Source organism: Ambystoma mexicanum, chromosome 13, assembly GCF_040938575.1.
Source record: "Ambystoma mexicanum isolate Mex_15411 chromosome 13, UKY_AmexF1_1, whole genome shotgun sequence".
Classification (NCBI taxonomy): domain Eukaryota; kingdom Metazoa; phylum Chordata; class Amphibia; order Caudata; family Ambystomatidae; genus Ambystoma; species Ambystoma mexicanum.
This window is the reverse complement of record NC_090938.1, coordinates 146,401,460-146,426,673: the sequence shown is the minus strand read 5'-3', so window position 1 is coordinate 146,426,673 and position 25,214 is coordinate 146,401,460. Positions and strand designations below refer to the sequence as shown.

The 25,214-nt window shown below is 47.5% G+C and overlaps 1 protein-coding gene across 2 annotated transcripts in view; it reads right to left on the bottom strand.

The window, feature by feature from the left end:
* The window catches only part of NUDT3 (nudix hydrolase 3), a 387,485-nt gene that overhangs the window by 251,799 nt on the left and 110,472 nt on the right, over positions 1–25,214 (bottom strand). The gene's annotated exons all lie outside the window — the stretch shown is intronic.

The window sequence follows — 25,214 nt, the reverse complement described above, 5'->3', positions numbered from 1 at the left end:
CTGCTAAGGGTGTCTGCCAGAGAATGGAGTTCCCACGGGAACATGTTGGGAGGTTAGGAACATTATCCGCTTGAGTGCACACTTCCTCATTTTTATGGGATAGCTTGGACAGAGTGGGTGCCTCCTTGCTGGTTAATGTAGAACGTGGCAGTGGTGCTGTCTATAAGGACTTGCACTGTTTGACCTGTAAGATGTTGCTGAAAGGTTTGAAAATCCTTGCAGACTGGCAAAAGTTCCAGGCAGTTGGTGCCTCTGGGCTGTAGCACGTGTCCACTTGCCGTGGACTGTGTGGTGAAGGATGTGAGCCCCTCCATCCTGCGAGTGAGGCGTCTGAAGTTAGGATTGCTTGTGGAACGTGGAAGGGTTTTCCTTTCAGCAGGTGGTCCCTGGACCACCAGCGAAGAGCCTGTACCAGGGTTAGCGAAACAACCACTAGATATTCCCACTGATCGCTTGCCTGAGACCATTGTTTTGCTAACTAGTTCTGCATCAGGCGCAGGCACGCGTGTGGTACCAAGTGAATGCATGAGGCCATCATCCTGAGCAGGCGCATTGCTTTATGTACAGTTATCTGGCGACCGGTCTTGTAGTGAGGTACTTGCAACAGCATGTTTTGTACTCTTGTTTGATGAGAAAGCCAACCCTAATTGCTCCCAGAAATTGTTTTATTTGGCTGTGGACTAGACTGGATTTTCCTTTTGTTATGGAGAAGCAAAGATTGAAAAGAAGGGTTATTGTCTTGTGTATGGTTTGCAAATTTGAGGGGATTCCTCAGTAATTACCAGTCGTCCAGATATGGCTTTACAGGGATTGACTTTCTGCGCAGGTGTGCTGCTACTACTGCTGCTACTACTATTAGTACTGCAAGCACCTATGTGAATACTCTTGGCGCTGAGGTGATGCCGAAGGGGAGTACTTTGAACTGGTAGTGCACTCCTGCCATCTTGAAACGCAGATTTCCTGTGCGCAGGGGCATTGAAAAATGGAAGTATGCATCTTTCATATCCAATGTTGCCATGTAGTCCCGTGTTTTAAGAGGATTACTTTGTGAAACGTGGTTATGCAAAACCTCTGAGGTTTGGCAGTTTGCAGGGCGTAGATCTAGTACTGGGCGCAAGGAAAGGTCTTTCGGCACAAGGCAGTACACTGAATAAATACCCTTGTTTACCCGATTTGCTGGGACGATCCCTATGGAGTCCTTCTCCGGCAGTGCCTTTACTTCTAACAGTATGCGCCACTGGCATCATTTTTATCAGTCTTGGCGTGCAGTTGTTTTGTAACAGTTCGATACAATACCCAGCTGCCACGGTGGACAACACCCACTTGTCTGGCGTTATCCTGCCATTCGTGGGTGAAGTTTGAAATTCAACCTCCTACTGCAATAGCCTGGGAAGGGACTTGCAGTGATGTGTCTTTGTTTGGGAGGGTGGAGCCTCTCCAGGTGAGGTTCTGCCTCTTCCTTTGGATCTTTTAATTCCTCTTTGAAAACCAGAAGAGAAAGATTGTCCTTGCGATGGGCCCCAAGAGGAAGACTGTCCGCCCTGAGTGTATCCAGAAGAGCGTTGTGAACCCCGATCCCGAAACCTTGCGGCGTTTAAGGGCCCTGTTGTACGTAGGGCTTGTGAACTGGCCAAGGGATTTAAGAGTGTCAAACACCTCCTTTGCGATTTAGAGGGAGTCTTCGACAGCTTTACCGAAAAAGTACATTGGGCTCCACCGGCATGTTAAGGAGGGTGGCCCCGAGTGACTAGTCTAAAACCGGAATCTGAGCCAGGCATGGCGCTTGATGAGCATGCCTTCCGCGATGATGCGGCCTGCAATTATCTGCTGCATCAAGAATATTTTTTGAGGATGAATACCTACCTGCCTTCTGCAAAAGTGGTTAATTGCGATTTTAGGGATTCTGGAACTGGTTCAACTTGGTGTTCCAAGTCATCCCACTTGGGGCAGCTATAACAAGCCAGAAGTGTAGTGTTTGCGATTCTAGCTTGATATGCTGCTGAGGATGCAACCTTCCTTCCAAAGGTATAGACCTTTTCGCTCTATGGCAGGGCTACAGCCGACGCCAGAGGAGTGTCGGCCCTCTTTCTGGTAGTGATGACTAGTGAATCAGGTTTTAGCTGACCCCTAATATACAGCTATATTCTGTTCGCGTGGGACTAAATCATTTCTTTATTCTAACCGCCCTTGTGAGATTAGGTGCAAGTAGGGAGGGCTGTATACTTCCTTGTACAGACCAACATGGGATGAACCGAGTGGCAGACTTCCTGTCTCCCACAATGTCCTCCACAAAGTCCTGGTCTACTTGTGCCTCTTGCATGTCAATACTAAAGTGTTGGGCAGCCTTCAGCAGCAGTTCATTGCATTGTCGTTGGTAGTCTACAGGAGAATCTGCTACATGCTGTCTTGGTGGTCAGGCAACTGGACGACGTAGATGTAGTATTATTGGTCCTAACTATAGGTCCCCTTGAGAACCGGGGTCTTGTGACCCTGAGAGATCCACATCATACATGTGGAGAGGGGTCTAGGTAGGTGGAGGCAAGGGGGGGGGTCTAGGGCAGAGGTGCCAGGGTGTGGCTCAAGACACGTTTTTTTGGCAGGGGGTTGCTGTGTTGAAGCCCCTGGTTGTGAGGCATCTCTAAGGGGCTTTAGTTCTTCTGGATGCTTGTCCATAAAGTGGACAAAGCATGACATCCTCTTTAAAAGTCTGTTAAACTGTTTAGGAGTATAGTCACATGACAAATATAAAGCCTGCAATGCTTTGAGGACAAAGGCGTAGAGTGTCGACTTTTTGGGAGACTTGGTGTTTAACAGGATAGTGGGACGTGTTTAATTCTTGCATTTTTAGCGTTTGCGGATGTTGATGCGCCTTTCGCTGCCTGTTTTTTGGCACGCGAAAGGAGGGCCTTTGTGTGCGGTATCCGAAGCGACCTTGGGATCCTTTTTGGGAGGACTAAGTGATGGCCCAGACAGGGAAGATCTTGAGGCTTTTTCAGAAGACACTGCGTGGGGAAGCGACAATTTAGTCAACTGTCAGCCATGGGGTACGTGCTTAAGGTTTTTGGATATGTGCACGCTTTGGCGGCCAGGTGTCATCTCCTTCACAGAGCTGCCGGCCTGCTTATTGGAGTCGGTGGTCCGCACATGGGGTTCCCATGTACCCTGCTCGCCTTCGGCATCACTAAGGACACAGATACAGCCCTCGCTGGAGATCACGTCAATGGCATGGACCTCCCTAGGAATATGTCTGAAGGGCTAGAGGCAGTTTTGGCTTGAATGGCATGAGCTTTGCTGCTCCCTAGGCAGCTACAGTCACTGGAACCTTTAGTCTTCAGTGGTACAAGGGACAGTCGAACAAGCAATGGTTGCTTTAGAAGCTGCAGGAAAAAAACTCCATTTCCCCAACTAGGAGCCAGTTGGAATATCTTGTCTCCATTGGCCGATCCAGGTAGAATTTTAGTGCTCAAACTGGAGCACTAACAAGACTGGTTAGGAAATTTCCTGGTTAAGAAGGCCTTGGACGTTGGTAGAAAGGAGTGTTCCCCAGTTTCCTCTCCTGGTTGCTTGTAGATACCTGGCTGCTAAATTGCCCTGCCTCCACCTCCACCAATCTTCGCTTCCTTGCATCTGCTTCCCTCACTGTGCCCCTGCCCCCACCCAATGACTTGTAAAGTGCTCCCTTGCTTCCCAAAGATTGTTTGGGGATGAGTGGTTCATCAGCAATATGCAGCAGCACCACCTTGACTGTGGTAAAAGGTTTAAATAGGCGAAAGGGTGTGCAGCTCACCAAGTTAGCAGATGACCGTCAAATTCAGGTCTACCATGGCCATGTGTGAAAGGAGTTTTTGAACCAGGACAGAGAAAGTTGAGGTCCCAAGCAGGGGTGAGGACTCGGGAGGCGCAAACATGTGCCAGAGTTACCCAAAGTGGGCCCTCACCAGCGATGAAGGAATTCCCTTCCACGTCTTTGCAGACCACAATTGCTAAGAGAGGGGTACAGGAGGACTATTACCTCAGATGAATCCAAAACAGAAATTAAGAGCACAGGGTCTAATCAAGACAACTGTTGCACTTGCCTGTTAAGGCACCAGTGTCAACCCTATCCATTTGCCCATTTACTCACTCATGGATAGGCAATGAGCTGCTGTGGGGACCTCAATGTTCTCCCTAGACAAGTCCAGATGACCTAGAGGGACTTTAAGAACCAGTTTGACAACTTAACAGTTTGAAGGGATTGATGCTGAATCCTTCATACTCTTCCAAAATAGATGGCCTCGGGGAAGCTTGACGTGGTTTTTGAACCTGTGCCACAATGGTGCTAGGTTGGTCGGTAGTTTCCGTTTGATTACAGGGTTCTATGGCGTAGAAAAAGATGCAAAAGCTCGACGTTTGTGATGTAGGAAACTGATCAGTAAAAACAATCAATGTAGTATATATTGGCGATTAATGGCACTGTTTAGCCAACACCTGTTTCGACCCAACAAGGGTCTTTTCCAAGGCATAGATGTGGGTGCAGGTAAGGTAGGCTTTTAAAAATAATGCTTTGAACCTTGAATGGCATTAGCCTTTAAGGCTCGGGGGGCCTCTGCATACAGTTGCACGGTCTTGGCAAAGTTGTCGCTCAACTGACAGCTCAAACGTCAAGCTTTTGAAGGTTTTTCTACATCATAGAGCCCTGTAATCAAAGGGAAACTACCAACCAACCTTTCCCATTGTGACAGGTTCAATAACCACACTGTCTAAACCAAGAAACGAGATGAAAGGCACCATCTCACAAGAACCCAGTCATACTCACGAATGCACAGCTCTAACGCGGCGACACTCACATTTCTAGTGCCTTATCTTACTCAGGTTGACAAAGATATTCAACCCGGAAGCTTCAGGTCCAAAAAACTGAATTTGGCTGGCCATAGAGGTGCCAACAGGATGAGGGAGCAGACGTGGACTTTCTGAAATTCCCATTTAACCTGTGCATAATGGTGAGGAAGGTGGAGTGCACGCATACAGCGTCGTCCACTCCTAAGAGTTCTGAAGCCTGCCAGACAGGAGGCAAAAAGGGAGCACCGAGTTACAAGGAGTAGCAAAGGAGTCCACTGAATGGAGATCCAGCCTGAAAGACAAGTCCTGAACTAACTTTGAACAAAGCTTCCACTACAAATGCTATGATGAACTGAAGCCTGCTAAGGGCATCTGCTTCAGAGCTCTTCCCCGGGAATGTTGAGTGTTTTACACCCATTTTCTCTTCAACTGCCCATTCCCACAGTTCACTAGTGGGACATGCTGTGTCGGACGGAGTGTTTCTAACGATATGGCCACACGATGCCCCTGTGTCAGAATTCATGTCCGAAGCGTTACCAGGGGATCTAAGTAAAGTACCAACCTGTATATGGGCAATGCATGACAACGATGTGGGATGTTTGAAGATAGAGCCAGTAAAGATTATTTTAAAAGAAGGTGTTACCCTACCGCGAATACCCCCAATACAAAATTTCGGTTGAAGGTGAGAAAGGATTGAAGAGTATTGTTACCGATTTGATGAAATTAGGGGTAATCGAGGAAATCACAGGCAGTACATGTAACAGCCCGATCCTTCCGGTTTATTAAAAAAAGGAGGTAATGAGGTACCATATCGTTTGATAATTGATCTACGCGCATTAAACAAAGTAGTACATCCGCAATTTCCTTTAGTGCCAGACGTCACTACAATATTGACAATGATACCTGTTTCAGCAGAATATTTTAGTGTAAAACGCATTCTTTAGTATTCGTCGACAAGGAGAGTAGATACTTGTTCGCGTTCACATTAGGACGACGATCATTTACACGGATTCCACAAGGTTACATGGAAAGTCCAAGTATTTACAGTAGAGCATTAAAAGAGCAGATAGACATGCTGGAATTACCCGTGGGTTGTGTACTTTTGCAATACATAGACGATTTATTACTAGCTGCAGACACAGGAGATTTGTAAAGAAAGCACTGTATTACTACTGTCGCACCTAGCGGCACATGGCCATAAAGCTAGTTTGAAGAAATTTCAGTATAATCGAAAGGAGGTAGTTTATTTGGGCTACCTACTTTCGAAAGGAGGACGCCAGAACGCATAGAAAGTATTTCTTGTATGCCTATTCCAAAGACACAAAAAGAAGTCAGAGCCATAATAGGCATGGATTCATATTGCCGACAATGGATTGGTAATTTTGCATTGATTGTGAAACCATTAGCGAATTTGACTAGAAAGGATGAGGTTATGCCTTTGCAGTGGGATGAGTAATGTCAGAGCATTTGATGGATTGAAAACTGCATTATGCTCGGCTCCAGTTTTGGGTACGCCGAACTATAAGAACATTTTCAGACCATTTGTGTGTGAAAGTGAAGGATGTGCATTGGCGGTTTTGACACAGGAACAAGGTGGAAGAAATAGGCCGTGCGGCTATTTTTCATCTGCGCTGGACCCTGTAGCGCGCGCACTACCACAATGTTTGCGATCTGTTGCGGCGGCGGCTGCTGCTGCGTCAGTGAAACAAACGGAAGGGATGGTATTGGGGCACACTAATTCTGATGGTGCCACATGCCATAGACGTTCTATTAAATAGGACACAGACGCAACACCTCACCTCTGCTAGATTGACAAGATGAGATTATCTTGTTTGCGCCCCATATCCAAATTATGAGGTATAGCACTTTGAATCCTGCAGAATTAATACCATTAACCTTAACAGAAATTGGGAAGAATTAATCACCCCCCCCCCCCACGATTGCTTAATGGTCACTGAGGAAGAAACCAAGGGGAGAGTTGATTTAAGTGATATTCCACAGAAAGAGCCGGAGAGTTATTTTGTGACGGCTCATGTTTTAAATTACCAGATGGCACGACAACTGCCGCATACGCTATCACTACCCTAGAGAGTGTTGTAGAAAGTAAAAGAATCCCCTATAATTCAGCGCAAGCTGCAGAAATAATAGCAGTAACCAGAGCCTGTGAGATTTCTGAAAATTTTAACGTGAATATATATACCGACAGTCGGTACACGTTTGGAGTGGTTCATAACTATGGACGACTCTGGGCTGAGAGAGGGTTTCTGACATCACATGGTGCCAGAATTCAACATGGCCCTTTGATTGTACGATTGCTGTCTGCACTCACGTTTCCAAAGCTCCTAGCAATAGTGAAATGCGAGGCACAAAGTAACATGCATACTCCTACCTCCTGTCCCCTTTCCTCCATACTTAGGGGACATCTCTCCGTCCTGTGGGACGGGACCGGAGCACTTTGTAAAAAGCATCAACATTTTTTCCAAAAATGTGTCCCTCTTTCCTGCGCGGGGCCCGGCATGCGGCCGTAACCCCGCCCACCTTGGCTCCGCCCCGCTCATCGCCCATCAGTCCTTTTCTCCGCTCGATCGGGGCCGGACGCACTTGCATCCTCGGAAGACTTTCTTCCCTGTTTTCCTCTCTGGCTCTCGCAAGCGTTCGTCTTCTTGTCTATGTCTTTTAAATTAGACTTTCCAGACTTCGTGTCGTCGCTTCGCGAGGGCGGATCCCCATCCTCTTTGTTTAGAGCGTTTGGGTCCGGAACACCGTTGGGACTCCTGTTTTTACTGTGACTCCCTTTCGGTCCGGGCTCTTCAACGTCGGTTGGGACGGTGGGAGAAGGTGTTCCGACACTCCCCCATCTCATTTTCAGGCGTTCGACAAGAAGAAGAAACGCCCGGTAAGTTCTTTACTTTTCAGAGCACCCCGGCCGGGGGATACCTTTCCGGGTTCCTCTCGAGCCGGGAGGGGCGTTGATCGCTCTGTCACCGGGGTTCGCCCTGAGGTGCCTGTCGGGCCTAATAATTCTACCGGAGTTTTCTCCGAGGGTCTCCATAAGGGGCCTGTGTGCACCGGAGTAACTTCCGAGGCCCCTCCTGTGGGGGCTGTGTGTAGACCCAGTTCTGCTGAGTCACAGGGTGCCGGAGCTTGCTCTGAGGCCTCTTTCGGCTTCCCTTAAAAACAAGACCGGGGTGCGCCCCAAGGCCTTGTGTTTACCGAACGGATGTTCGAGGCCCGTGCCGTGAAGGCTATTACCGGGCCTAGGCCCGAGGTCCCTCGTACCGAGGCTAAGGCTACCAACAGTTCTGAGGGGGCCGGGCAGGGCCCTGTAGGTGAAAGCAGTTTCTCACCGTTACCGCTCTTGTAGTGATACCAGATCTGTTGAGGGGGCAAAGAAGCAAGGTTCTTCTTTTACCGGCAGTGCCGAGGTCCTTCCTTCGAAGGCTCAGTTGGCGGTTGGTATGTCGCAGAAACATTCCAGGCCTCACAGTACCGGCTCTGTCGAGGTTCCTTATGTTAAGGCTAAAATTAAGACCCCCCTGATCCATCGACGGGGACCCCTGCCTCACCTCACGTGCCGCAGTTCCCCTCAGATAAAGACAAAACGGTGGCCGTTCCCGCCACGACCACGGCAGCCATTTTAGGTACTACCCCTACAACTACGCCATCGGCCCCTGGTGTAGGGGTAGTACCTGTAGTTGTAGGGTTCGGTCCTTTGGGTGAACCTAAGGTAACTTGTGCGTATTCTTACCGGCCCGTTTATGATTGGTACGCCCAGATGCCTCTTCCGCACAATGTTTTGTTGCCGGCAGGGGCGGCCCCTTTGATTTATGTGGATACGTCGGCGGAGGGCCCGGCGTGGCACCCTTCTCCGTTGCGACCCTGGTTTTGTCCACCTCATGAGAGGCCTCCTCAGGTTCCGAAGCAATCTCCTGAGGACGCTTTTTTCGGTAATTTTCAAGCGCTTATGCGCACCGACCCCATGAGGGAGTATTTCAAAGGGCTTTTTAAGGAAATCTGTCCACCAGCGCCCCCGGCTCCACCCGTTCCTGCCCCTGCTCTTCCGCCTTTGCCACCGTTGTCCCCAGTGGACAAGGCAGTGCCTGACACGGTTCAGCAGGATCCTGACCGGTCAGATGATCCTCGAGGCGAGCAGGACAACGAGGACCTTCCCCGCTCTGTTAGAGCTTTTCATGACCGGCACTGGACATTATGAATTTCTTAGATGTTCCAGTTCCCAAGGCACTGCCTCCACAGGAGGGCGTGCTTTCTGGGGCGTTCACCCTGTCTCCTTTGGAGCGTACCAGCCTTTTCCTGCATAAGGATGTTGTGGCCGAGGTCCAAAGAGTCTGGGAGAAGCCACACTCAGGACTTTTTGTAAATAAAAGATTGACGCGAGGTACATGCTACATTCTTCGGAGGAAGTGGCCTTGTCGTCTTGTCCACCTCCCTCCTCCACAGTGGTGGCTGTGGCCACGTTGCAGTCCAGACCTGTAGCATCCTCCTCCGCAACGGCTACTCAGGTCTTGGGAAATGAGGACAAGCTCCTGGACTCCCTAGGGAGGAAAATCTTTGCCAATTCGGCCTTGCAGCTCAGGCAGGCCAATGCCAAATTGATTTTGGCGGGAGCTAACATGCGGATGTGGAAAGGTCTGTCGGAGTTTGAGGAGCACATTCCGGTCTAGAAGTTGGAAGATTTCAGAGGTGGCCTTTCCGATGCTAGGGTCTTGGCCCAGGATCTTCTGGAGGCTGCGGCTCATCACGTAGACACCTCGGCTCGGGGTCTGATGTTTGGGGTTAATACCTCGCGGCAAGCGTGGCTGCATGCTACGAAGTTCTCGAAGGAGGTGCAAGACAAGGTTCTGGACCTTCCATTTGATGGTAAGGAGCTGTTCACTCTTCTACTGATGTAGAGCTCACCAAAATCAAAGATGGCACTCAGGCGGCTAAATCATTGTCTGTTCTGGTTAAAGGTCCCTTCAAGTCTCAAAGGCCGTTGTCGCAAGGTCGACCTTCCTCTGGTTTTAGGGGCTTCCTCGACCGCAAATATCTCGCAGAGTGGATACTCCTGCGGGGAATAACCGCCGTAGACCACAGCGTACGCGGGTTTTCTCCCATACCTCAGCCTTCTCATCAGGTTCAGGTGGCACCGCCACAGATAAGCCTGCCAAATGAGGGTTTTCCGCGCTCGCACGAGACCCCGGTGGGAGGACGCATTGCACCTCATTGAGAGGCGTGGCAGGCCATCACAGAAGACAGATGGGTCTTGTCAGTCGCTCGAGCGGGTTTCCGCTTACCTTTACCCCCTACCCCACCCCTCAACCCTCCTTTTCTGCTGTCGGCTCACCCTCCCTCAAGGCCGAGGTTCAGAAACTTCTGCACCTCAGAGCTGTGGAACCCGTTCCTCTTGGGGAGCGAGGGGAGAACTTCTACTCCCAGCTGTTTACGGTGCCCAAAACCAACCAGGCTGGCCTGCGCACCATCCTAGACCTTTCCCAGTTCAATCTTTTCCTACCCCAAGAGAAATTCAAGATGATCACGCCCAGATACGCTCCTCCTTGCAGATGGGCGATTGGCTCAGCGTTGTGGATCTTCAGGACGCGTACATGCATATCCTGATTTGGAACCCACAAAGGAGATATCTCCGCTTCTCTTTGGGAGAGGAGCACTTCGTTTCGAGTGCTTCTTTTGGCTCAGCTTGGCGCCGCGTGTCTTCACGAAGATGATGTTGGTGATTGCGGCCTAACTTCGTCTCCAGGGTATCCATGGGTATCTGTATTTGGATGACTGGCTCTTATGCCGAGGTGCGACCCGAGGCCTTGTGGGGCTTGGTGCTACCGAACGGATGTCGAGGCCCGCGGGAGTAAGGCTGTTACCGGACCTGGGTCCGAGGTCCCTCGTACAGAGGCTAAAGCTACCAACATTTGAGGGTCTTGCAAGGCCTTATCGGTGAAGGTTGTGTCTCACCGTTTCTGCGGCGACACCAGATCTGTTGAGGGGGCAAAGAAGGGAAATTCTTCTTTTACCAGCAGCGCCGAGGTCCTTCCTGAGAAGGCTAATTTGGCGGTTGGTATGTTGCAGAAACATTCCAGGCCTCATAGTACATAGGTTCCTTATGTTAAGGCTAAAGTTAAGACCCCTGATCCATCGACGGGGACCCCTGCCTCACGTGCCGCAGTTCCCCTCAGGTGATGACAAAATGGCACCCGTTCCCGCCACGACCGTGGCGGCCATTTTGAACGCTACCCCTACAGCTGTGCCATCGGCCTCAGGTGTAGGGCGGGTTTCTCGGCCTTGTGCGCATCCTTATCGGTCAGTTTATGACCGGAATGCTCGGATACCCCTTCCGCACAATTTTTTTGTTGCCTGCGGGGTGGGCACCTTTGGTTGAGCTGTCCATCCAAATATAGGAGTGGGCCATGCTTCATGGCGTCTGGCTGCTTGCGGTGCTCATCCCGGGCCAGCTGAATGTCACAGCGGATGCCCTCAGCCGGCGGACAGTGGTCACCTACGAGTGGGAGTTGAAGGCAGAGATCCTCTCATGGATTTTCTTGCGTTGGGGTACACCGGAGGTGGACCTCTTCGCTACGGTGGTAAACAAGAAGCTTCCTCGGTATGCCTCCAGAGGGGGGCTGAGAGCCTCCTCTCGGGGGGATGCTCTTGAGATTCCATGGCACAACATGAGAGCTTACGCCTTCCCGCCTCTAGTTTCATCGAGCAATTGGGAAACTGAAGAACTCTGAACTGTTCCCTTGTGCTCATGGCCCCGTGGTGGCCGGCCAGTTTTTGGTTCTCTGAACTTGCTGATCAGGTTACCAGTAACCCCAGATCATCTTCATCAAGGTGAACAGCAGATGTGGCACCCCTCCCCACAATCGCTCAGCTTGGCGGCATGGTGCCTGAGTTCAAGTCCTAGAGCATTTTAACTTGCATACCGATAACATGCGTATTATCCAGGCAGCCAGGGAACCCTCGACCAGATCCCAATACAGGAGTAAATGGCTCAGGTTCTGTCGTTGGTGTTTGGAAAAGCGGTTGGTTCCAAGGGTGGCTACGATTGACAAGGTGCTGTCCCTCGGGTCCTCCCTAGCAGAGTCGGGTGTTTGCGTTCTGTCATGCAGAACTTACCTTTCAGCGTTTTCCGCTTATCTTGCTATAGACCAATGCTCTTATTCTCTGAGTAACCCAGTGGTTAAGAGGCATTTTGCAGGCTTGACGCTCCTCTACCCTCCGGTTCGTAGTCCGCACCCGCCTTGGGACCTAAATGTAGTCCTGACGACGCTGTGCCATAAACCCTTTGAGCCAATGGCTACGGTTGACCTCAAGTACGTGTCCTGGAAAGTGTCCTTTCTGGTAGCCGTTACGTCAGCGAGGAGAGTGAGCTCCAGGCGGAGCACCCTTTCTTGGTCTTTCACAAGGACAAGGTAGTCCTTTGGACGAACCCAGCTTTCCTAACAAAGGTAGTGACCGAATTCCATCTGAATCAGTTGATTTCCCCTTCTGGTCTTTTTCCGAACCCTGACTCTGAGGCGGAAAGGGTTCTACACTGCCTGGATGTCCGAAGAGCTCTTAGGTTCTACCTGGACAGGACTTCCGAGCTTCGGAGCTCTTCCCAACTGTTTGTGACCTTTGGTAAGCCTCAGGGCAGGCCGGCATCTAATGCATCTATTTCCAGATGGTTTACCGCCTGTATCACGGAATCTTTCACCGTCCAAAAGCTGAAACCTCCTAAAGGTATCCATGCACACCAGGTGCGAGGCAAGGCAGCCGCGGTTGCTTTTCAGAAGTATGTTCCCTGGGAGTCCATCGCTAAAACGGCTACTTGGGCTTCCCCATCTGCTTTCTGTAAGCATTACTGCCTCGATATGGGCTCTAGAGCTGATGCTCAGTTCGGCCAGGCTGTGCTGAAGAACCTGTTTCAGTAAGGGGTATTTCCATCCACCCATAGTTCCTGTAAGGAGTGCTTGGGAATCTCCCATAAGTATGGAGGAAGGGGACGAGACGTAGGAGTATTACCAGGTTACTCACCGTAGTGACCACCTTACTCCTAGTCCATAGTCCCCTTTCCTCCATACGCCTGCCCGCCGTCCCCTCTAATAAGGTTCCTCTGTTATTGCTAATGGGTCTTTGACCCTGCGATAGAAAAGGACTGATGGGCGATGCGGAGCCAAGGTGGGCGGGGTTATGGCCGCGTGCCGGGCCCCGCGCAGGAAAGAGGGGAGGGACAATTTTGGAAAAAATGTGGATGCTTTTTACAAAGTGCTCCGGTCCCGTTCCACAGGACGGAGAGATGTCCCATAAGTATGGAGGAAAGGGGACTATGGACTAGGAGTAAGGTGGTCACTACGGTGGGTAACCTGGTAAAAATAGGAGAGGGAAACACGTTTGCAGACAGGATTGCGAAACAAACTGCCACTGATTTAAATACCAAGATGACGGTTCAGACAGAGGAAGTACCCTGTATGATAGAAGATGGAGGCCTAGGCTACGGCCAATGAAATACAGGGCTGGGCAGAGGGATCTGCTGAGTTGGATTTGGAGGGTTGTTGGGTGGACAAGGGAACTAGAAATTGGATGTTGCCAAATTCATATGTGACTGCAATGGTCACAATGGCCCACAGTCCTACGCACATCTGTGCCAAGAAAATGATACAGCACCTTTCTACAGTATGGAAGAATGCAAACATAAAAAAGAATGCAGAAAGGTTGGTGCAGAACTGTATCACCGGTTTACAACACAATGTAGGAAAGGGAATAGTGACACCAACAGGAAGTTTTGGCCCGCCCTACATGCCGTTTGAGGCAGTTCATTTTGATTTCATAGAGATGGAAAGGTGCCAAAACTTAAAATACGTCTTGGTGGTAATCTGTGAATTCAGCAAGTGGGTGAAGGCATATCCTTTAAAAGACTGCACAGCGATGACTACGGCAAAAGTAATGTTGAAGGAGTATTTTTCCAGATTTGACTTGCCCCGTGTCCTATGGTCCAATAATGGACCACATTTTGTGTATGGAGTGGTGTTACAGATATGTGCAGGTCTCCAGATTGATGAGATTCCACAGTTCAAGGCATCCAAGTTCTGCCGGTCTTGTGGAGAGGCACAACGGGATTCTTAAATCAAAGATTAGCAAGATTTGTGCGGGAAGCAAGTTGAGTTGGGTGGATGCATTACCAATAGCACTATTATGCATGCGTACGTCTGTACAGGCTAAAACTGGGCTCTCCCCATACGAGATCATAATGGGGAGGCTGGGAAATGTATGGTGCGCACCTCAGCCAAAACGACTCAGTGAGATAGAACATCCTGTGCTTAGTACTTATTGTGGCCTTTTAATGCAGAAATTGCATTTGATTCATCAGCAGGTACAGGAGGCATTACCCGTGCGGTATACCGAGCCAGGAGACTGGGTGCTGCTAAAAAACTTCGAAAGAAAGTCATCATTAGCACCCAGGTGGCGCGGGCCCCATCAAGTACTTTTGGCGACGCAAACGGCAATCCGGGTGGATGGAAGGAAGTCATGAATCCATACCACCCATGCCAAGAAGATTCCAACTGCACTGAAAGTCTTGCCGGACACCGATGACTGGAAAGAGACAGCAGTCGCAGAGACAAAAGAAACTGTTGCCAGTGTGCAGCCACCTGATCTGCCAAAACATGAAGTGAAACTCGAAACAAAGCCTGAGACGATTGCCAAAGAGGGGGAAGGGCAAAGAATGCCCCAACGTTGCCCAGCAGAATCGACATCACTGCTGACCGACATGAAATCTGCCTTGCAAATATCAGCAGAAACAAAATCGTGTACCTCTTTAGCGCCCACCAGCACTTGCCAGCACGCCAAAGACCGAATCTGCATTATTGGCGCTGCGCACACCAGCACCTGCAGAAGCGCCGCAGGCTGACTTCAAGCCTGAATCTGAAAGTGCACCGGCACTGTTCATGGATCATACGATACCAGGAGCAAGGCGATACAACCTGCGCCCTCGGAAGACAAGGTGATCTGCATTCTTTTTCTTTTGGTGTTTGTCAACCTCTGGTTCAGCTCATGGACGGAGAAGGAACCAGGGGTGTAGAGGAGAGAAGCGTGAGAATTGTGCAAGTCGGACAATTCAAGACTCGCGGCTCCTCGGTGCGATCATAAAAGTACATGTGTCCGGAACCATATCGGACAAGCTGTGCGCGCATGTTACTGAGGCGAAAACTGATCAAAGGTCCTCGGTCCTCTGAGCAGTATAAAAAGGGACAAGTGATCTCGCCTAAAAACGAATAATCGAATCCAGGCTAAAACAAAAAAAAAAGGACAGGCAAAACTGTACTGGGAGAATTTCATTGAACTTATATACATCAGAGCAAACGCGACGAAGAGAGATGTCCACAACGAACTGTGATAAGGAAGGACGAGAAACATGCCGGGACCGGTTCCAGCCTCCTCCTGCACCAGCACTGCTGAAAATGAGTCAGTTATAAAGACTAACTTTAAGAAAAACGCATGGTAAAACAAATTGTATGCTGACACTAACGATAATAATGTGCTTTATGAGATTGGTAGCACCAATATCAACAGCCCTAATATTATGGTGAGTAGAAACAATACACCCATTAGAAATGTTACCAATAATTAATATACCCACTACTGAAAGCCCGGTTCAGGTGATCACTTATACCCTACCCCCAATGGAAGAAAAACACAGGGAAGGTTTTGGGAATAATACATTATTATTAATCATGAACATGACACATGCAATCCTGAAGAAAACAAACTGCTGGGTATGTGCCCATTTACCACAGCATGCTGGGAAAGGAATAGGGTGGTTTGTGCAGCCGTTACCATTAAGTTCTGCATGCAGTACATCTTTAGGTGCAATGTTCTATGGGAAGTGGAATAAGAGTAATACGGGTCAATTAGACAGAACCAACATGAATGAGTGAGGAGATAATGAAGCCTGTGGGTTGTTCCATTTTCCAAAAAACACAAGTAATAACCCCAGAGCCCACGAGGAAAAGCACATGTAAAATAACACGACAAAATAGACGAGATAGATTGTCCCCGCCAGAAAAAACATCTGTAATGACGTTTCGTGTAAGAACAGAAGGGAACAAAGATGCGATTCCCCCATCTTACACAGTGAATTATAGCCCAAGAACTGTCCCGTTTTGCCTGAAAAAGAAAGTATCTTTTTCGGTCGGAACATATACTGGTTGTTTGAATACGGTGGTACTAAAATGGGAAATAGAACCAGTATACGTAGGTGATCCAGTTTATTTTATATGTGGAGAGAAAGCATACCCTTGGTTGCCCAGAAACTGGGGAGGTACATGTTATCTTGGGCTATTGTTCCCAGGAGTATTCCTCTTGGAAACAGCAGCCATGGCCAAATTATCCAGAACTAGAGTCAAAAGGACTGACTAAGGTGTTTTAATAGCAACTGATGTAGCAAAATCATTCGTTCATTCTTTGAACTCCTATAATATAAGGAAATTGTCCAGAATCCTAAAGAATACAATAAACACAACAGATATATTATTCAACATGACGTTGGAAGAAAGAGGAATCGGGTTAATGACGCTGCAAAATAGAATGGCTCTTGATGTAATCCTGGTTGATTGTGGGGGCATCTGCAAAATAGTGGGATCAGCATGTTGCGTTTATGTCGATGACTATTCCCCCACGATCTTTGAAGCAATAAAGAAAATGCACGTTCTAAGCTCTGAACTCCCCACCGGAGAAGGGAGCTGGGAAATAGGATCTTGGTTTTGGGGAATACTACGATCTTGGGGATGGAAGCTGATCCCGATACTAGTAGTGTTCGGAATATTCCTAACGTGTTGTTGTATACATTGTTTACCCATAGTTTGTGCAGAGGTAACCGAGGGATGTACGGAAGGATGCATGCAAATGATAAAAGAAAAAACAACCTCATGATCAAACTAGCCCAGACCCAAATGAGATGAGAATAATGAGAGTTGATGGCAATAGATATTACTGAAGCCAATGATGACCACGATAGCATGCGAGATTCAGACAGAAGTACTTCTCAGATCTTCTCCAGCATTCTCAACAAACTTCACTCCTCCACTCATCTTTTGCTGGCACTCCTCAGGTGGCAGCTCTAAGACAGTGGATGTTAGCCTGAGTTTTAAAGCCCACGCCGTGAGGAAAACAGACCTCAGCTTTGGTCAATTAGCTTACTATTGCAAGACGGGGCAGGGAAATCTAAAACGCTTTTCAGTTTGTTTCCATTGCAGGATCTTGTTTGCTGCTTTGCTCCTGGCCTCACATCCTGGCTGTGTCCCATGCACAGAAGTTAGTTTTGTACATGTGTTTAAAATGGTAAACCTCTAGCGAGTTCCCACCAGTGATTTCTCTTCTTAAATGCTGCAGGGGAGGGAGAAAACAGTTAAATCACAAGCAATGCTACAAGGAGGGGAATTGTTGGGAAGAGCTCGATTTTTTCCTTCGAGCATCTGCACCCGTTAAGTGGTCTCTGGATGTGATGGCATTCCCCATAGAATAGCTTTTGCTGAATCCTAGAATCTGCTCTGGGTTTTGGACTAAGCCAGATTCATTTTGGGAGAGCAGTTCCAAATATACTGTTGCTTTGCCCCCTGGTAGTTCCCAACTAGTTGCGCTCAGGAGGATCGGGAAAAGTTCAGGACCGGTCCAATCAGTGCTACTTTCAGGCAGACCATGGGCTGGAAGCAATATTGCCACTGATCACCCATCTCTCAAAGCCAACACCAATAGGATATCCAAATGTGGCTATAGGATAGCGTGTTACCAGTAGCCCTCATGCCATAACCCAGCATACCACAGTATTCCATGTTAGTGTGATTTATACCATGTACCACTGCTATCTAGTGGTTTCTAAAGTACACAATTATGGTGTTTAGAACCGGAGGTGCAGAGGACCAAAAATACCAATTTTCGCATTGGAAGTTTGCCTTCCAACGGTTGCGAAGAATGCACAAGCGCTCTGAGCGGCTACCACTGCTTGGCAGATGCTTTGGAAGTTAAGAGAAGTCACAGCAAAAGCTAAGGAGTGCACTAGGATTTTGGCATGGGTGAATAGAAAGGGTCCGATTAGTAGGCCTCTCAGAAACAATCAGCCTCATTTCATTGCTAAAAAACACAAAGGCTCCGACTATTCAACCCGTGAGATGGCATTCAGTCTCAGCCAACCTCCGAGTATGTGTCACAGAGGACTTTGCACAATTCACAGACAGACCAGAGTGAAACAAGAGATTGAGAAGGATTCCAAGCAAGGGAATAAACCTACGACAGGCTAGTCATGAAGTTAAGAGTAGATGTGGATGCCCACCCTGCCCCATCTGTGGAAGTTAAGCACAGCAGATAGTTTGGTAAAGGCTCACCAGGCAGCTTTGAGCCTGAAGTGCAGCACCTTCTATAAGAATGGACACCTAAAGTGAGAAGGACACAAAGGGCTAATGGGTTCCCAAACAGAGCAGAGGGTGGCAGTCTTTCAGATCAAATGTGCAGATCCCATTTCCCTGGCAGAGTGCAGATCAGATCTGTACCAGCGAGATTATTTTAAACCTTTCGAAACAGAGGACGGTGATGGAGGACAGGTCCAGGTTTTACAGCACCCATACCAGAGAGAAGAACCTTGAACTCCCTGGGATATGGCAACTCTACTGCCCTGATGTCCGAAAGTTGCAAGACCTCAGAAGCAGAGAGTCCGGAGTTGGAGACTGAAGTAGGGGGAAGGTGGTACTCACGCCAGAAGAGGACCCAAGGATCCTAGGAAATAGCTGTCCATTCCTTCAGTGGGAAGGATTTCCTCCCCCCACCCCGCCCCCGGGCCAGTAATGGAAGGAAAGCATACCAACTGGTCATTGCTTTGGCTCTGGGGTGCGGTGGTAAGGTCCTCTGTCCCACAGGGATGGAGCACTGTCGCTCTTCTTGGGCTGAGAATCAGCAGGTTAGGCTCGCCTGTCCAAAAAACCTTTCCCCCAAAAGGAGCAGAAAAGGCCATCCCAAGACCTTTGCAAGCAGGATAAAGCCTACTGAGCCAGTTCAGCAAACACTGAGGGTCTTTCGGTAGTGTCTGGGAGGGCAGAATAGTGGCGTTCTGCAGTTTGTCTGGAGTGGAGCAGGTCTGACCCCCACAAAGGCAAGGTCTATGATCTTGTAGAGCATTTTATTTACACAAATGTAGGGGGCTGCACTAGGCATTCTTCCTCAGTATACCACCCACCACCATGCCTCAAGAGTGCCCAAATGGTGGACAATCTATAAAGGTCAGACTACATGTTGAGCCTCAGACAGGCATGGAATGTCTCTAGCAAGAAGGAGAGCTAGAAGCTATTTAGTTCCTGCTTCTAGCATACTAGCACCATGGTGAGGGGTGCGAGCCAATCAGGTGGCTAGGAACGCATGCTTTAACAGATGGGCAAAGCCAGCATTCCATACGCTGGCTCCCACCGCCGCCCAGGGTGCTAATCACCTCAATACCCTGTTCCAAGGGCTGCAACAGGGGTTAACAACCGGGGCCCTCGTTATCCACCCTTGCTTCCCTTGGGGCAATAACTTACGCTGGCAGACCGTTAACCCCCTTCCAGCCCTTGGAACGGGGCCATAGTAGAGCTTGGTTAGCTTGAAACCAACAGCTAACCAGGAGCTACTTTTAGCTTCTAGGTCCAACTGGTGCCTTCCAAACATGTAAATGTGACATTAAATGACCATTTGAGAATGTTAGGAAGAATTAGAACACATAATACACATTTAAACACAATGGTGCATACAAAATTGACAAAAATTAAAAGGAGCATCTCAGGTTGCCCTGCGGTAGCCTCACCTACAGGGTAATGCCGACACCGAGGAGCCGATTTAAGCTCCTGCTCATCAAATCTCAATTTCGAAACAAGTGCTGTCCTGCCATATTTGAAGGGAACGTTACGGTACACTTTGCACCCATAGGCGCCCAAGAGATTCTCTTCCAACCCCAGCACAGTCACATAAGACCCAACTGCAGATCTGGGCTGGAGAGTAGCAGCAGCCACCAATGACGATGGTTGAGGCCTCAGTCCACCTGGCTTGTCACAACCAGGCCCCAATGAGGTTTCAGCCTGATTCGGGGCGTCTTTGCCAGAAAATCTTCCTGCCCAACTTTGCATATATGGGCCAACATCACCCATGCTAGCACACATCCTCTACCCCAGGACTTGCATGATGCCGGCCAGAAACTAAAACAACAAAACACAGTACACTTGCACACATTTTTAAAGTTGTAGTTACATGAAAGGTAAGTATAATTAAATCGAATGTTTTGACAGAATTTGAGGTGCAGGGGAGACTCACTCAGCCTTGGTATCTAGGCTGGAATATACTAGATAATGGAGAAATCCAAATTATGGAAAGCTACGTCCCCTGCACACTTTCCATAGGGTGATAAGCCTAAGGGAAATTTGGACAAATTTGTTTTAGTCCAAAAGACTTCTTGACAAAGTATTACATAATCAAAACATGGGTAGAGGTGCTTTAAAGAACAGTGCATTCAGAAAATTAATTAAATGACTCCTTTTGGTTAGAGAAAGCGGTCTTATTTTCGGGATGGCCCAACGCGTTTCAAGATTCATATTCTCTTCATGAGGGGCATAAATTCCAACAATTTTTTTCTTTCATAGATCTATAAAAACAGAAATTAGACATTTACTAATGTTATCAATTATTTGAAAGCAAGATAACAGAATTAAGCAATTTTTAGCAAACATTCAAAAAGAATGACTTTTTTAGATGGCCAGATTGTCACAAGTGACCCCATTAGGCCTTAATGAGGACTATTACTTGGGTCCATTTTTACAACCACTGAGTAATACACAAATCTAGTTAACATTCACTGCCCTGTATCCAACATCATGATTATTGGTATCTAAGGTGTAAAAGTGTATAAACATCTAATAAATCTATCCAAAGAAGCTGACTATACACCCTTCTGTCTCGGGGTAGACACATTGTAAATATGATTTTATTGTGTATATACACTCTCTCGACACACAAAATAGTGGCCTTATAGAAGGATGGATGATTTCAGGTCATAATGCCTATTTACCTATATTTCGCCTTTTATTGGCTTGAAGATACTGATTGTAAATGTACACAATTTGGCTCGTCAGCCCCTGACACATCTAAGTTATCACTTCACTCATGGAACTATGTTTTTATGTTCGTTATTGCCATTTACATCCAATTAACCGGCATCTCTAAATCCAACTTACCCTTCTAGGCTTTAGCCAGAGTACCTACTTTGTTATTACTGTGCTCAACTCATGTTAACTTTAGCCACATGACATTACCAGCATGCATGTTTATTACTCCATACATTACGTGTTAAGAACCCAATTAGATGCCCCTTTACTATATAGACACCCCCCCTTACGTTAGCTATGGACCCTCCATCCATTCCCTGGCATTGCACACTTATGATCTGTTAACAGAATGCTTTTTTTTCACCAAGTAGAACTGAGTGACGACATGCCGCTCACTCGTGTAAATATCACAACATTCTGTCTCTTATAGACTTGCTTTACTGCAACACCACTTGTGCGCACGTGCGCGTCATTATTCCTTATGACGCTGCAGTCACGTGCTAATATGACACCGTATATTATTACCTTTCACACTAGACTCGGCTCCTTTACTTCTAAACCACTTCCTGTGGTTTTACTTGCACTAAGGCACTCGCACGGGTGATGTCACAACCTATGACGCTACTCGCACATGCGCAAATGACGGCCTCTCGTATATACATATATATATATATATATATATATACAGTCCACGGCTGATGCGGTCAGAAAGCTGTGCTTCCTGACCGCATCTCTGCCGTGGATTGCTACACCTGCTACATCTTTCACTATTTCAAAGTAAGTTGGGCCTCTTTATTACTGGGTAGTCTCCATGCCCATAGTTATTTTAGTACACTGATATTCACCCTTAGGAGAACGCAGCCAGTCACCCTTTCTACTGGACATGACAACATCAGCAGACCATGTCATGCTACTAAAATCGTGAAGCTTTTAGCATACCCTTTGAGAAATCTTCCACATTTTTGTTCAGAAGGGGGAGTGCGATTTAGATTGGATTTCATACTTAAAACTCCTTATAGGCATTGCTATGACTGAACACATTACATCCCTTTAACCAACCGGATTTAAGGTCCAGAGGTGCTCTAATTTTTTCATTTTTACTTTAAAGTAGTTATGAGTTGTTAATAGAAGTAAGCCACCAACATGTAATATGTATTCTCGGATGAAAATGTTTCACCATAGCAAAATCAAGTTCTGAGTGACACTTGTGACAATGTGGCCATCTAAAAAAAGTCTTTTTGAATGTTTGCTAAAAATTGCTTAATTCTGTTATCTTGCTTTCAAATAATTGATAACATTTCTGTTTTTAAAGATCTATGTAAGAAAAAAAAAATTGTTGCAATTGATGCCCCTGATGGAGAATATGAATCTCGAAACGCGTTGGGCCAACCCGAAAATAAGACGACCTCTCTTTCTCTAACCAAAAGGAGTCATTTAATGAATTTTCTGAATGCACTTTTCTTTACAGCACCTCTACCCATGTTTTGATAATGAAATACTTTATGTCAATAAGTCTTTTGGACTAAAACAAATTTGTCAAAATATCCCTTAGGCTTATCGCCCTATGGAAAGTGTGCAGGGGGCTTAGCTTTCCATAATTTATAAACTAAAACAACCCCATTAGCAGCTCATGAAAAGCCCTTGCTGAAGGAGGCAACTCCTGTTCATGTGAATGAGGACACATGCGTGGGATCAGCTTCTGGAGGTAGACGCAGGCTGCAAAACAGACTTTCCCTGGCTCAGGCAAGCTTTGGCACCAAAAAAAGAAATGGCACAGCCATGTGCACACATACACGACTAAATCGATATTGAAGGCTCTTTTTTCTAAGCAGCAAATTCTCCTTTTCCCCACAAGCGGGAACCTAAACTACTACCTAGTCAGGGGATGGGACATAGGAGTAAGTAATCCAAGTTTTTGAGGCTGTTGAACCAGGATTAGTGGTCTCCAAGCACCATGCTTTCGGCACCTTGTGAGAAGGAGACTAACTGGAAAACTCTGATGCGTAAACAATGGAGGCATATATGGTCAAAAGTTCTGACGATGGCTAATTTATGCCTTAAGAGTAATGCTGGTTTCATGTCATACTAACTTTTTCTAGTAGCATTTCATCACAGCATGCCCTTGGAGAAGAGAGAGTTGCCTTTATGGATACTATCTGAAAGCCAAACAGTACACCATTTTTTTTATATCCTTAAGAACAAATATGTTGGCAACTGGAAGCCAGTGGATCGAGGCAACAAACAGGCAGGGCAGGTGCCACGGTGGTGGGGCTGGTGACGTTTCTGCAGTCACCAAGATTAGCCATAGTTTGCCCATTTAGGAGTCTTCACATAGCCTCAGTCTTTAACATATAAGTTGAGAATGTGAAATTTTTTTGCTGGGGATCTGCTGGGCAGGTTAGCCCACTCTGATGGAAATTAATACTGGCTGAAACGGTTACCAGCTGTTGCGTATGAGCGAACATGCCAGCACCAAATAAAGCACACAGAAAATAAACTCCTCTAGGCAAGCATGCAACTGGAGCCCTGTCAGTAAGGATAGACTCAACGCCTCACAAGCTGTTGCCGCTACTTGTGCAGTAATTAACATGCACACAAACACACAAAGTGGCCACAGTGCCAGCAGAAATCAACACGGTCTATTAGATGTCCCACTCAAGTGAAAGTGGAATGTGATCGCACAGGCTACAAAGATAATGGCAGCCCCATGGCACTGAACAAAAAAAAGTCATGACACCGAATCCTGCCAAGACCCATATCTCAGAGAAAAAAAAAAAAAATCACTGACCTATTGTTAACCCCAAAAAAGTTCATCAGGCGGCCTCAATAGATTCCAACTCCTAAATCATCATAGCTCCTAAACAGTGATGCATGTCCTCTGCTCTCAAAATCTCTGCAACAACCAACAATTTGGTTTTATATTTGGCTCTCGCCGTTAACCACCTGCTTCCAAGAAGCCAGTCTTTGTAAGGAGGAGAACTTGGGCACAATCTTAAGTTACTATCATGGTTCGAAATTGAGGGGAGCTGCGAGCTATTTAGCTCCTGCTTCTAGCAGAGTAGAGTCTGGTTAGCTTAAAACCAACAGCTTCCAGGAGCTATATTTGGCTCCTAGGTCCAACTAGTGCCTTCTAAACATAGTAATGTGACATATTCGAGAATGTTGAAATGGAAAGAATTAGAACACATCTGATACACATTTAAACCCAATGGTTCATACAAAATCAAAATTAAGAGCATCTCTGGTTGCTCCTAGTTCCCCTACAATAGCTCCTGCCAACAGGGTGATCCTGACACCCAGGAGCTGGATTTAGCTCTTGCTCAATTCCGAACCCTGGACTGTACTTGGGCCCTTCACTGTGGCAAGGTTTTAAATGAGAGGTCAGTCTATGGTAAAGTCAAGAGATTTTGCAATGGGCAAGTTAAGGGGTGAAGCTTCATGATGGTAAGCCAACTTTGGCCACGATTCACTTATTGGCAAGTAGTGTTTTTAACACTGGGCCTATACTTAACATCTTGGCGTGGGGCGGAAGCATCTCTTGGCGAGGGGAGGGAGTATCTCAGCCTGCAGTATCAGGACCCTATCCCCACTCAGTCCATCATAAACTGATCCCTCTCTTCTATTACAAGTTAAGGCCCCACCACTCCCCCGCTGCATGGATTATCAAAATCTGAGCCCAAGCTTCGAGCAGGACATTGAACAAGAAAGCACTCAGGCTAAACAATACCCCTTACAACTGTCATTGCAGATCGTGCTACAACCTACTCATATCCCCCTTAGCAGACAGGAATTTAAGCCAACTCTTTCACAAGAAAACATACCACATTTGCGGTAAGATGTTAACAGTCAACCCCAGTTGCTGGCGTCCTGTGGACTCTCGAACAACTATCAAAAGAACAGCAAGAAATCACAGTCCCAACTATTACTAACAGTAAAGGACTTCCTATTTTCATCCACAAACAAGCCAAACCCCCCCCCCCTGGGTCGCACTAGCCAATCAACATCTGGAAACAGAACTCCAGTGTCTTCATTTCATCATTTGTATAGTGCCTTTCATCATGGTAGGGTCCCAATGCATTGAATGCCCTCAAGGGACAGAAGTCCAAGTATGGGAGATGGGGAGCTGCTAGAAAGCATTGTGTGCATTATGACCATTAAAGTTAGGAGAGTGTTGCCAAGTCCTCGCTAGTCACCCATGTCTCAATGGTATGTGAATGGGTGGAAGTACGCTACGGGAGAGGGGGGGGGGGGGGGCAAGAGCAGGGTCCAACATTTGTTCTCTCCACCATTAGC